The 13,206-nt window shown below is 49.6% G+C and overlaps 1 protein-coding gene across 2 annotated transcripts in view; it reads left to right on the top strand.

Annotated features, from left to right (window-relative positions):
- Positions 1 to 1,275: 1,275 nt before the first annotated feature.
- LOC144169481 (substance-K receptor-like) overlaps positions 1,276 to 13,206 on the top strand; it is a 340,849-nt gene continuing 328,918 nt past the window's right edge. Inside the window, exon 1 of one of the 2 annotated variants that reach the window (XM_077698669.1) lies at positions 1,276 to 1,522. The gene's annotated coding sequence lies outside the window, so the exon portion shown is untranslated. The remainder of the gene's footprint in view (positions 1,523 to 13,206) is intronic. The other variant, XM_077698676.1, reaches the window with a different exon arrangement.

The following is a 13,206-nucleotide window of genomic DNA, read 5'->3' as shown; positions in this document are numbered from 1 at the left end:
GACCGGCTTGGCACACCAGCAAAATATGTAGCCGTCCACAAAAGAGTCTGAAAACCGTTATGGACTCCGGCACTGTTAGTTAAGAACAACTGTCGTACACACAAAAAAGAACATATGAAGTACGGGCGCCGTATGGACCTCTCAATTCTGGGGCGCGACTACTTAACGCAACCACGCCAAACACAGTACTGTCTAACGTACGAGCCTATTTTCTGTATTCAGGACTACAAAATTTGCGCAATGAATGGTGTATTATCCTGAAAATGCTGTAATATTCTTATCTCAATAAATAAACCACACAGGCTTTAGAAACTCGGTTAAAGGCGAAGGAATTTTCAAATCGTGAATCCTACAATTTGCGGATGGCTGGCTAAATAACGATAAGTGCCACCTGGAATTATAGGCGAAAGGGGCTCATTTCAATTTTTAAAGTTACCTATTCGTCGACTTTCCCGAAAAGCGTGGCCAAAAATTAGGCATGGTTGACTAGAATTTCCTGCCCAGAACAATAATATCAAACTAAACCGAAATTGGAACAAAAACGAATTTATGATAAAAGCGATGATGATGAAGCAGATGAAGCAATTGTAATCGCATGCAACGTTTTGCACACGTTTTGGAATCTTCTTCCCTTCTTATTATTCATTGCGAACAGCAGCACAAAGGGGCGAATGCTCCTCATGGGTCAAGGCTGAAACTGGTATGGAAAGTTTTTCTGTGTAAGCTATATAAATTTTCAATGCATAACATACAAAGCGATAATACCCATGGGGCGCCCATACAGGACGTGCCTCAAAGACAATGCAGTTCACCTGAGCTTGAATTTCCGCCGTAGTTCCATGTTAGGAAACCTCCCGAATTCGCCCCAGCATGTTTGCGTACCTCGACAAAGGTGGGGATATTGGTTCGCGCACCGTGGCCTTGCGCCTTTTATAGCAGCGCTCGCTATTTTAAGTCCTTCCACGGTTCAGACGCACAACGCAAGAACGAAAATATAGGGGAACAAGAATTGAAAAAGGCATAGCAGGGGAGAAGAAACGTATAACGGTTTCTTATGTCCTAGACCGATGACTGGGCAATACCAACTTTCCCGTTTCGCGCTTGGCCGAGGCAGGAGAGGAAGGAAGGAGAAAACGGGTAGAAAGGCGACACGAAAGGCCGAAAGAAAGCAAATCATCCGTGCCACCAGGCGCGAGGGGAAGTTCCAGCAGGAGCGGCGCATGCGCCGATTAGTTTACCCGCCCCCGCGCTCGGCGGCCCGCGGCCGTGGCGCGGACTTGCCCGTGGTCGCTGTATTGTGCGACGCACGGTCCTAGGCGCAGGTCTGTCGATCCGACCTGGCGGCGCTCCCCCGCGCGCCGCTCCGTTCGGCGCAGACTATGTATCAGCCTCGTCCACAGTTGGTCGACAAGTTTCGGAGCGCCGGGTCGGCTCGCGCCCCGGTCTCAACTGCGTGAACTCTCCTTCGGCCGGACGGGAGTTGGACTGCGCCGCTGTTTTCCTTGTTGATGGACCACATGCGGTGAGTTGCTTCTTCGTGCGCGTCAGGTGCCAATGCCGCTTCCTCTCCTGTCACCTGCCTTTTCATATAATGCATAGAACGGTATGTGCATGGTGCTGTTGTGGAACATCTATTTTTCTGAGTCCAGTTCAAGGGTCGCAGCTAAACGTCAGTAGAATTGGCAGCCTACTTTATTAAATTATATATCCCCCCTCCCCCCCCCCCCCCCCTGACCCTATAGCTTTACTATAGGAGACCACGGATGCGCGACTGTGGGGCGTCGGCTTACCCGAGTTCTCACGCTCGTAAATCTGTGCTTCCTTTACTTCATGGTCAATGCATGTGTTTTCCGTCCCTTTCCCTATAAAGGATGAAATCGGGTATTTGTTACCTACTCTACATGCATTCTAAATGACTTCATCAATCGCTTTCCGCGGCTTCGAGATGCCTGAGTAGGCGGCATTTGTGTAAGAGCTCCCCAGAAGGCACAAATATACATATTGTAATGTTTCTTTTTGTATTTTTCTTCATAGTGTCTGTTTTCCTCGCTGTCAATTATTAGATCAGACTATGCCTATTGGAAGAATTTATCGGACATCTGACCTTGACGTTTCTTAAGGATCTCTTGTTCCCCCGCGCCTCCACAAGAAAAAGTTTCTGGGACATTCAGTCACACACCAAATTTGGGGAAATCAAGAGTTTCACGTCTTGTGGAACGGCCACGGTCGCATAATGGAACATAGGTCATGAGCATACGTTGTTTGGAGCAATGGATTAGCCGTATTGACATTTATTACCCCCTTTTCTAATTTTTACGTACAGTAAAATGTTGGAGAAATGTAGCAATATACCTCCGCAATGTTTGAAATGTGGTACATTTACGATGGCACACCCCGCAAGCAGGCTTCTCAACGTTGCTGTGTTTGTACAACGGCCGCATATATCTTTCGGAGTATTGGAGTACGCGAGATCACACATCTGGGACGACATTGGGCTGCAGCCGTGGCCTTCTCGTTGCTTTCTAACCTCTTGAAAGTCGCAATGGTTTGATTAATTTATTGGCGGTGGCACTGCCGTGTAATGGCTACTCTTGCCACCGGCGTGTTTCCTACAACTGGGAATGTTTCAGAAATCAAGAAAGAATTTGGCAGCGCTCAACACATGTATATAAAATTTCTTTAAGAGTTAACTGCCGACAACTAGGCGCTCTCACTGAAGCGGGAGTGTTGTTGACTAATTGTAAATGTCGTCCCTCGAGGCGCGCAGAGGTGATTTTCCCGTTGAGAAAAAAAAGCAGTGTTTTTGTTTTCTTTTTCTAACTTAAGAATGTGCCCCTAAAGATATCCGAGAAATTAATGAGTAAAATGTCTAGTTTTTAACTTAGGAAACATACCCACCGTGGTGGCTCAGTGGCTAAGGCGTTGTGCTGCTAAACATGAGGACGCCGGTTCGAACCCGGCCGCGGCGGCCATTTTACTGCTGTAAAGAAAAAAAAAGAGAAACGCCCGTGTGTCAAGGTTTTGGCGCATTTCACAGATACCGACGAGGTACAAATTAATTTGTAGCTCTCCACCACGGCACGTTCAAGCCCAGGTGCCGCTCCGATGAGCAAAATCCCAATTCAAATTGATAGACCTTATTTGTTCTGAAAGAGGGATCGAAAAGAAGGGAAAGTGTTGTAGAACGAGTAAGCAACGCCTGCTTCCTCAAGAAAAAAATAAATATTCCAATGACGGACACTTACCAGCGCACAGCCGATGCGGGGTGTTGAAATGCGCTACACAGGACGGGTTGCAACCAGTTACAGAATTTTTAGAGCGTCAACACAAAGCTAAATAGAACCAAGGGCGACGACGAGCCGTCTAGCACTACGAGTGGCGTCGAACGCTTAACATTGATGTACAGGCCGCAGATAATACTGATGGTGCATGCTGCCGCTCCCCAACTCCCTGGAGTCACGACAAAAACCGAACTTGTGCTACTTTGTCCAAGTTTAGTCTCTACTACTTGCGACTTAGGTATTTAACGTAACTCAATTTGAAACGGTTAGAGTTCTACCTTAGGAAACAAGATCATTGTGATTTATTTTGTCAGAAAACACAAGTTCTTGTTATAGCCGCTTTCCGAACCAAGTCAGGTGGCAGAAAAGAAGAGGCAGCGTCACTCTATTCGTTACGGCAAAGGCCTATGGCAGTATTTAAACCAAATCTGCCACTGTTACAGCGGCGCCTTAGAGGAGAAAATGTAATTTAATTTGTCCTAGATCATATGTAACTAGGCGCGAGTTGCAGCGGTTTGATGCTTCGATAATCATACGATAGAATGCAATGCTTTCGAAAGTGCAGAGGGTAGAAGGGTATTACAATTTCCGAACATTTTGGCGGCGCCACTACAAACTCAATCTTGAAGAGAAATACGCGAAACTCAATATGGTTATGGCGTAGTCTCAGCGGTCAAACGTGGTATACATGCTTTGCCTAAAGGAATGAACTGGAAAACGCCGAAGACTCCAGCCGTGTTACGGGGGGCTTAGTGTTTCCATAGGAACCCACAAATTGGACACTACGCTGGAAAGGGCTGCAGCAACCCGTCGCGTTGGCTTAGTGGCTAAGGCGTTGCGCCGCTGACCGTGAGGACACGGGTTCGATTCCCGGCCGCGGCAGCCGATTTTATGATGGAGGCGAAGAGCGCAAACGCCCGTGTGTACGAGATTTCGGCGCACGTTAAAGATCCCCAGCTGGTCAAAATTAATTTAAAGCCCTCCACTACGGCGCACCTCATCGCCTGCGTTGCTTCAGCGCGTTAAACCCCACAATCAATTAAATGCTGCAGCAGTCCGAAATAGTTCTACTACCTCAGTTGTACTAGGTATTCCTTAAAGGCACGTGAAAATCGGCTCCTTTTTCGAGTCGTTGTGGTGGGCAAACGTCTACTTTTAAGTCACGTTCGGGCTAGGCCGTGAACTGAAAGGGTCAAAATCCGCTCGATTATGGTAGCGGTCTGACGTGAAGGATTGCGTAAAACGGTAGCAACATCTGCCTCCCGGGGGAGGTAAGAAGGTACTGCAGGTGAGAGAGCAATGGGGAGTAGGGGGATAGTTTGAATGGGCTTAACGAAACACGCTTCAAGAAATGTCAGGCTAAAGTTTAGGGCCGAGGATGTTTGGCAATATCTCCTTCACTTGTAAAGCACATAAGAAACCTTTCTTGACCTTTTCTACACCCCCCCCCCCCCCCGCCCCATCAGTTTTTTCTGTCCAGTATCTGGTCAGTTAGAAGCCTTCGGAAGAAGTCGCACTCTTGCGACAGCTTCCGTCGGCTTGGGCGGGTCAGCGTTAACGCATCCTACCTTCTCTATTGGCCGAGGCACGAGTAGTACTCGTGCCGGTGCACTTTAATACTCTATAATGGCATCGAGAGTGCTGAGGCGAGCGCGTTCATTGCACAATTCATGGATACCATAGACAAACGACAAAATGTAAAGTCGGGGGGAGGGGCGGTGGTATGGGATGGCATTGGGGGAGGAATATCCGAAATTCTATAAACTGCTTGGCGAGGTTTCAGGGTGCCCTGACGGTGTATATTGAGCCCGTACGAACGTTCACACATTAGGCTGCGACAATTTTAATTTTCTGAGGAGATAGGCTAAATGCCATGAATAAATAAACGGAAGCTGTTGCTGTGCGGCCGAGCGCGCGGAAGGGGTCAGCGGGAATCGCGGAGGCGCGCATCCGAGCAGTGGCGTGACGGCGCAGCCGCCTGCATTGCAGTCGCCGTGGGTCATCATCTCGAAAGGTGGTATACCTTAATTGGCTGCACTCGTTGAGTAAGGACAGCTAAATTAGCCTCTTTATTTAATGCCCTTTGGACTAAATAGAGCACATTTTAAACTAAGCCACTAGAGAGTATTAGTTTGGCGTTTTTACGCTCCGCTCAGCAGCTAAGCGGAGCGGGAGTGCGACTGCGCATGCGCTCTCCGCTTAGTGGCTAAGCGGGCTAGCGGAGCGAGAAGCACGGTCCGCTAAAACGCAGCCTCAGCGGACCGTCGCGGCCCGCTCCGCTAGCGCGGCGGGGCGATGCGGGCGCCCTCTCGCGCGCGTGCGACGACTTTGCCTATTCTAAGATGGCTGCCACGCCTGCCACGAGCGCCGCGGCTTCAGGCTCTTGTTTGACGCGCAAACCGCGAAAGCGGTTCTGCATCGACGAGGGCTTGTGCTTGCTGCGAGAAGTGGCGACTGCGAACCGATTTAAAAACTACACAGAACTATTCAAGTTCACTGCGACAAAACGCCGCGTTGGATCGTTGCCGTCGAAAAGGATTCGATTGGATCTGGAATGCAACTTTGTTGTCTATTGTGTGGCTACCGTCAAGTCGAAAATTTATTATCATTCATTGTAATTGACCAGTAACGCAATACGATTGCACGTGTCAATACGTAATAAACAAATAAGCTATAGGTACTGGTTTTACATTGTTGAAGTGGGGGAATGGTTTTCGGTTCTGTTTCATTACGCCAAACTTGGTCAGACGGCGCTGCTAGTCCGAAAGGACCGGTCCGCTGCGCATTACGCGTAACTAAAACTAGAAAACCTCTCGCCGCTCCGCTGCAGCTTAGCGGGGATACCCGGAGCGGAGCGTAGCGTAAAAACGCCAAACTAAATCTCTCTACTGTCAGACGTTTCGGGTCACGTCTTACGGGCGGGCGGGTCGACCGATACGCGGACAGATTTCCGGGAGGAGTCTAAAGAAAAAAAAAAACAACTAACATCTGGTTATACGTCTATGCTGTGGCCCAGTTGAGGAACTTCCCGAAAACCACGCTAGGAAGAACCAAGTCAGTTATTCACACGTGGTGAATTGGTAACCACCACCGGCGTATTTCTACAAAGCGTGTACAAGTCGTTAGAACAGGCTATCATAGCCAGATTTGTAAATACCCCGTCAGAAGTAAGGGACTGCTAGTAATTTATTGCATTTCACTGTAATTTCGCAACGCTTCAGTTGCTTTCTTTAAGGGGTAAAAATTCTTGCAATTCAATTACGTTTTCCCTGCAACTGATTACAGAATTACCCTTTGAAATATTACTTGACTCTTTTATTTTTTTCATGAGGGGTTAGATGTGCCGGAGTTACTCAACACTAGAACAAACGGTCAATACTTTCTTTTTTTCTTGTCCTTGTTACTACTCACAGAAGCACAGATTTGGTTTGACATTTGGCACGGTAGTGTGCATCACTAAAATAATTTTTGATAGAAATTCTGCCGACATACGTGCAGGTACCGATTTTTCAGTCTCGAGATACCGGTGGCCTTACTATTTATGCCCGGTGTATGTGTATACATGTGCTACCGTAATTAAAAAGTTGTATAAAAAGTAACGTGCGAATAATCGATTACTCCAGAGTAATTTTATTACTTTTGAAAGCTGTAATTTCAATTGGAATCTCTTATTTTTACAGTGAAGTAATTGGAACTGTAATCAGTTACTTTTTTTTAGTAACGTGTGCAAATATGATCGTAGGAGTTCCACAGGATACGTTGATTGTTACAACGCTAGGATAGCGTATTTGAACCTCCATCGGCTCAGTTCGTTGGACTCAGTTCATTGGACTTCGGACTTCAGGCGCCCAATTAGGGTTAGCATCCACGCTGTAATTGAAGACCGTGCGAAGGGGGTCTGACTAATTAGAACGACATTTGGTCATCACAACATACCATGTGTGCTCCTCAAACATACATACATGCATACATACATACATACATACATACATGCATGCATGCATGCATGCATGCATGCATGCATACATACATACATACATACATACATACATACATACATACATACATACATACATACATACATACATACATACATACATACATACATACTGAGAGACAACGGTTGGCGTGGCCGTTTATTCCAACGCTCGGGCCAAGGAAGAAGATCAAGCGGTGATGATGATTATTTACAGGTGATGATGATGCCGAGCCCATCGGGGCTAGCACTGATGATAGTGGGTGATTACGAAGAAGCGCCGGTAACATAAACCAAAGTACTGGGAGTGTAGTCACTGGGTCTCACATAATTTCCCCTCCGCGAGCGGAAGCGGCCTCCTGGCCGCGAGTCAGTCGGTGGCACGGCGGTTGAATGGCTTCAGCCGGGATACATGAACGATTTCAGTAGCACGGCGACGGCGGTCTGTAGGCGGAGTTACCGGCGTGATGCGATAATTGACAGGACAAGTCTCTTCTAAGATTTGGTATGGGCCAAGAAAACGGTGGAGGAACTTCTCGCACAGTCCGGGGACGCGAACGGGTGTCCATAGAAACACTTCATCCCCGGGCTGGAACCGCACAGAGCGATGCTTCACGTCGTAGCGGGTTTTCCGTTCGTGCTGCCGAATTTCTGTTCGACGTCGCGCGAGGTCTCGACAGTGGGCGAGCCGCGAAACGTACTGCTCATGCGATGGTGCATCAGAGGCGACAGGAGCGTAGAAAAATCTGGATTCAAAAGTCATCGATGGGGAGCGGCCAAAGACGAGAAAGAACGGTGAATAGCCGGTAGTCTTTTGCTTTGCGGAGTTGTAAGCGAAGGTTACAAAGGGTAGGATAACGTTCCAGTTCAGGACTAATATACATGGAGAGCATGTCCGACAGTGTTCGATGAAATCGCTCAGTCAGACCATTCGTCCGGGGATGGTAGCTGGACGTTGTTTTGTGGGCCGTGTTCGAAGCACGCAGAAGCTCTTCAACAACGGTTGAGAGAAAAACCCTGCCGCGGTCGCTCAGAAGGACGCGTGGAGCTCCATGGCGCAAAATAATGTTGTGCAGGATGAAGTCTGCCACTTCTGCGGCTGTTCCAGAGCGAATAGGCGCAGTTTCGGCGTACCTAGTCAAATGATCTACGGCCGTAACTATCCATCAGTACCCACATTGGGTCGCAGGTAGCGGTCCATACAAGTCGATGCCCACGGTCTCAAAGGGAGCCGAAGGACAAGGAAGAGGCTGCAGTCGTCCGGTCGGAGGAGTAGTCGAACGTTTGCGGTGCTGGCAAGAGGCGCACGAGCGCCTCTTGCCAGCACCGCAAACGTTCTTACTTGGCCACAGCTGCAGAGAGGCCAGGCCAAAAGTAGCGGCTACGTATTCGCTCGTATGTTTTTGCGACGCCAAGGTGCCCAGCGGTTGCCGCATCGTGATATTCTTCGAGGATACGACGTCGAAGTGGACCAAGTACTACAGGGACCCATTTGTTGCCATTGGGATGGTAATTTTGGCGGTAAAGGACACCATGGAGGAGTTGAAACTTGGCGAGTTGACGACGTGCACGGCTGGTCGGAGGTGGCACACGACCGTCGAGGTAGTCCATGATGGGGCGGCAGTATGCGTCTGCTCGCTGTAGCGAGGGCAAGTCACCGTGTCCAGCAGAGCTAGGGAAAGTGATGGGTGCCAAAGGGACATCGTGGTCGAGGCTTTCCTGGAGAGCAGTCGACGGAGAAGATAATGGGCAACGAGACAGAGCGTCTGCGTCCGTATGCTTCTTTCCGGACTTATACGTCACGGAAAAATCATATTGTTGGAGGCGGAGAACCCAGCGACCAAGGCGCCCAGACAAGTTTTTCATGGAAGATAACCAGCATAGTGCATGGTGATAGCCGCTGTAAAGTGACCACTGTAAAGTGACGGCCATGGAGGTAAGGCCGGAATTTTTGAACAGCCCAAACGATGGCAAGGCATTCCTGTTCTGTAATGGAGTAATTCTTCTCGGCGGGTGTCAACGAACGACTAGCATAGGAAACGACCCTCTCCCGGAGCTGAGCATCACTTTGAAAGAGAACAGCACCGATTCCGTGGCCACTTGCGTCTGTGTGGAGGATAGCGGGCTTGCTTTCATCAAAGTGGCAGAGTACCAGGCTAGACGTTAAGGCGGCTTTCAATGCCTCAAAGGCATGTTGGCACTCATTCGACCAAACGTAAGCTACGCCGGACTGTAGGAGCTGGTTGAGGGGGGCCGAAATGGTGGCAAAGTTTCGGACAAATCGACGGAAATACGACGCCAACCCGAGAAAACTGCGCAGATCTTTTTGTTGGCATGGACGCGGAAATCCGACAACGGCAGCGATTTTGTCGGGGTCGGGTCGTATCCCGTCCTTGCTAACGACATGGCCGAGTACCTTGATAGTTTTGGTCGCAAACCCACATTTTTTTTTAGTTGAGCTGAAGTCCAGCATTGGAGATGCACGTAAGCACTTCGTCCAAGCGTTGGAGATGCTCAGCAAATGTCGAGAAAAAGACAACCACGTCGTCAAGATAGCAGAAACAGGTCTTCCATTTTAGTCCTCTGAGCACTGAGTCCATCATCCGCTCAAAAGTTGCCGGGGCATTGCACAAGCCGAATGGCATGACATTAAATTCATATAGGCCGTCGGGAGTAGCAAACGCCGTCTTTTCCTTGTCGGACTCGTGCATCGGTATCTGCCAGTAACCAGAACGTAAGTCAAGGCTCGAAAAGTATTCGGCTCCTTGAAGGCAGTCCAGGGCGTCGTCGATCCGGGGCATAGGATACACATCCTTTTGGGTAATTTTGTTGAGGGCCCGATAATCTACACAAAAACGCACGGAACCATCCTTTTTCTCCACCAGGACGACTGGGGAAGACCAAGGACTGGATGAGGGCCGAATAACGTTACGCTGCAGCATGTCGTTCACGTTCTCCTCAATTAATTGCCGTTCGGATGGGGAGACTCGGTACGGGCGGCGGTGAACAATAGTTGATCCATCAGTTTTGATGCGATGCGTAGCTGCAGGGGTGCGAGGAAGGAACTTTGAATGGGTATCGAACGAGGCACGGTGCTTGTGTAAAAGTTCCAGTACTGAGGATTTCTGTGATGGGGTAAGGTCCGGACCGATGGTGACCGCAAGAGAAGACGTAGAGGAAACGGTCGTGGAAGGCCCACTGCCTGTGGAAAGAGTACCAGACGGAAGGATGGAAACGTCGTCGGCAGAAACAGAAGCAATCGCACAGCCTTGCGGGAGCAGAACCGCTTCAGAGGTCGTATTACGTACAGGGATAAAGGCGCGCCCTCGGGAAAATCGTACCAGACAAGCGGCTACTGCAAGACCTCGTGAAAGGAGGCGGCCGCACGGAATGGCCAGCACATCGCCGTCAACGATTTTGTCAGCGAAAACTGAAAGAATGTGCTCTTGGCGGGCGGGCGGGCACAACGTGATCGGTACGTATAGCACTAGACGAGGCGTACTTGTTACTGGGACAGCTGAGTGATAAACGTCTGTGATGCTAATAGCAGGAGTGCGGCAACAAATAACAGCGGAAGTCGACGAAAGAAAGTCCCAACCAAGAATAAGCTTATAGGGGCACTCCCAGATCACCGCACACTGAATGCGATGACACAGCCCGTCGATAGAAACGCGTACCGTGCAGAAGGCAGAAGGTTGGATGGACGTGTCGTTCGCACCACGTAATAAATGGCCACTGTATGGGGTTTTTACCTTTCGCAGTCACAAAAGTCAGCTCGAATAATAGAAATACTTGCTCCAGTGTCCACCAAAGCTCCGATATCGTTACCTTCAACTGATACTAACAACAAACTCGATGGGTGTTCTGGAGGAGTTGCTAATGTACCGATAGATGCAGTTTCCCCTCCAAAAACTGCATGACTTAGTTTTCCGAGAGGTGGGTGGGGTCATGCACGACAGGGCGAAGCGGAGACACAGATCGTCGAAATGGTGATGGGGAACGACGTCGCGACGCACGAGAATTGGTTGGGGACTCGGAAGTGGCAGGAGGAGAGGACCGCCGTGGCGGAGATGGGTAACCCCTCTGGCTGTAGCCGTAACGAAGGTTTGGTCGGTCACGTTCGTACGTGTCGTAGCCACGTCGCTCATCAATTAAACGCCTCCTACAGAACCGCGAAATGTGCCCGCGAATTCCACAGTAGAAACACACCGGCCGGTTGAAAGAGGGCTGAGGGCACTGCGGTCGCCATGCTGGATAGTAAGGCTGCGGCCCACGAACCGGGTTGACCGCTGCCACATAGCCAGGAACTGGTTGGGCGGGGACGGCTGCCACGGACCTGCCAGCCGTCCCCGCCTGCCAGCCACTTCGGAATAGGAGGGCGTGACTGGAGGGGGGGTAAAATCGGCGGGAAGTCTTGCGTGAGTACACGCGGCAAGCTCCTCTCTAATGATCTCTCGCAGGTTAGGTGTAGCCGAGTAGGGACTGGTAGAAGAGACGTGCACAGAGGTGCAGCCGTCGAGTTCTTCCCGAATCAGTTCGCGTATTAGAGCTCGGAGGTCCTCATCGCCGCTGTTCCGGGCCACGGTACCCTGCTGGAGACGGAGCGACTGAAGGTCGTCCAGGCGTTGCACGTTGTCCTCACATCCGAAACGGTAGTCGGATTCTGAAGCGCCAGGGCATTAAAGGCGAACTGGCCAATCCCTTTCAAGATGTGGCGCACGCGATCAGCCTCCGTCATGTCTTTGTGTCTTTGTTGACCTTTCGGCACAGGGCCACAACATCTTCAATGTACGACGTGTACGTCTCACAAGGATGTTGGAATCGTCCCTCCAGCTTCTTTTTCGCGATGTCTGAGCAGGCTGAGGAAGAGCCAAAAATCTGGCGCAGCTGCGTGGTGAAATCGTTCCAGTCATCAATGTGGTGCACATTGTTCCGGAACCACGTTTTGGCCATTTCGTCCAGGGACCACGAGACGTTTTCAAGCTTCGCGCGGTCGTCCCACCTGTTAAAGGCGCTGACGCGTTCGAAGGTATCAAGCCACTCGTCAACGTCCTCATTACGAAGGCCAGCGAACATCGGTGGATCCCGCTGGCGGCTGGTGACGAAGTACGGTGGGACGGCGGCTGAGCCCGCCCCACCGGTTCCGCTGCCTGTTCCGCTGCCGGTACCGCTGACGGTTCCGGTGGCACGTTCCGCTGTCATAGGCATGGCGTCTCGCAGCAAGCGACGACCCGAACGGAGCTCCAGGGGTGCACTCAGAGATGGAGGACGAGGGGTCAAGACGCACGCTCCACCACTTGAGAGACGACGGTTGGCGTGGCCGTTTATTCCAACGCTCGGGCAGAGGAAGAAGATCAAGCGGTGATGATGATTATTTACAGGTGATGATGATGCCGAGCCCATCGGGGCTAGCACTGATGATAGTGGGTGATTACGAAGAAGCGCCGGTAACATAAACCAAAGTACTGGGAGTGTAGTCACTCGGTCTCACAATACATACATACATACATGCATTCATATATGCATACATATATGCATGCATACATATATACACACATACATACATGCATGCATGCATACATACATACACAGGTACGTACGTACGTACATACATACATACATACATACATAATTACATACATACATACGTACATACATAAAGGCCAGCTGTCAAGAACACCAAGGACGGCAAATGGGGAAAATTTCTCCATTTTTCGTGTTGAAGTACGTTTAAGTTATGAAAGAAATTAGAGAAAATGCTCTACGGGTTGGACCGAAACATTAGTAAAACACTTTTTGTTTTTAATCGTGAGTCTCAGTTAACCATTGCGTAAATATTCCTTCTGGCTCCCCGAGAAGTTTCTACTACGTCTCTCTCTCTCCCTTTCTATATATATATATATATATATATATATATATATATATATATATATATATATATATATATAT

This window comes from Haemaphysalis longicornis, unplaced genomic scaffold, assembly GCF_048455015.1.
Source record: "Haemaphysalis longicornis isolate Haplotype H1 unplaced genomic scaffold, Haemaphysalis longicornis Haplotype H1 scaffold_1, whole genome shotgun sequence".
Taxonomy (NCBI): Eukaryota; Metazoa; Arthropoda; class Arachnida; order Ixodida; family Ixodidae; genus Haemaphysalis; species Haemaphysalis longicornis.
Note: the sequence above shows the minus strand (reverse complement) of the source record. Positions and strands in the feature narration are given on the sequence as shown.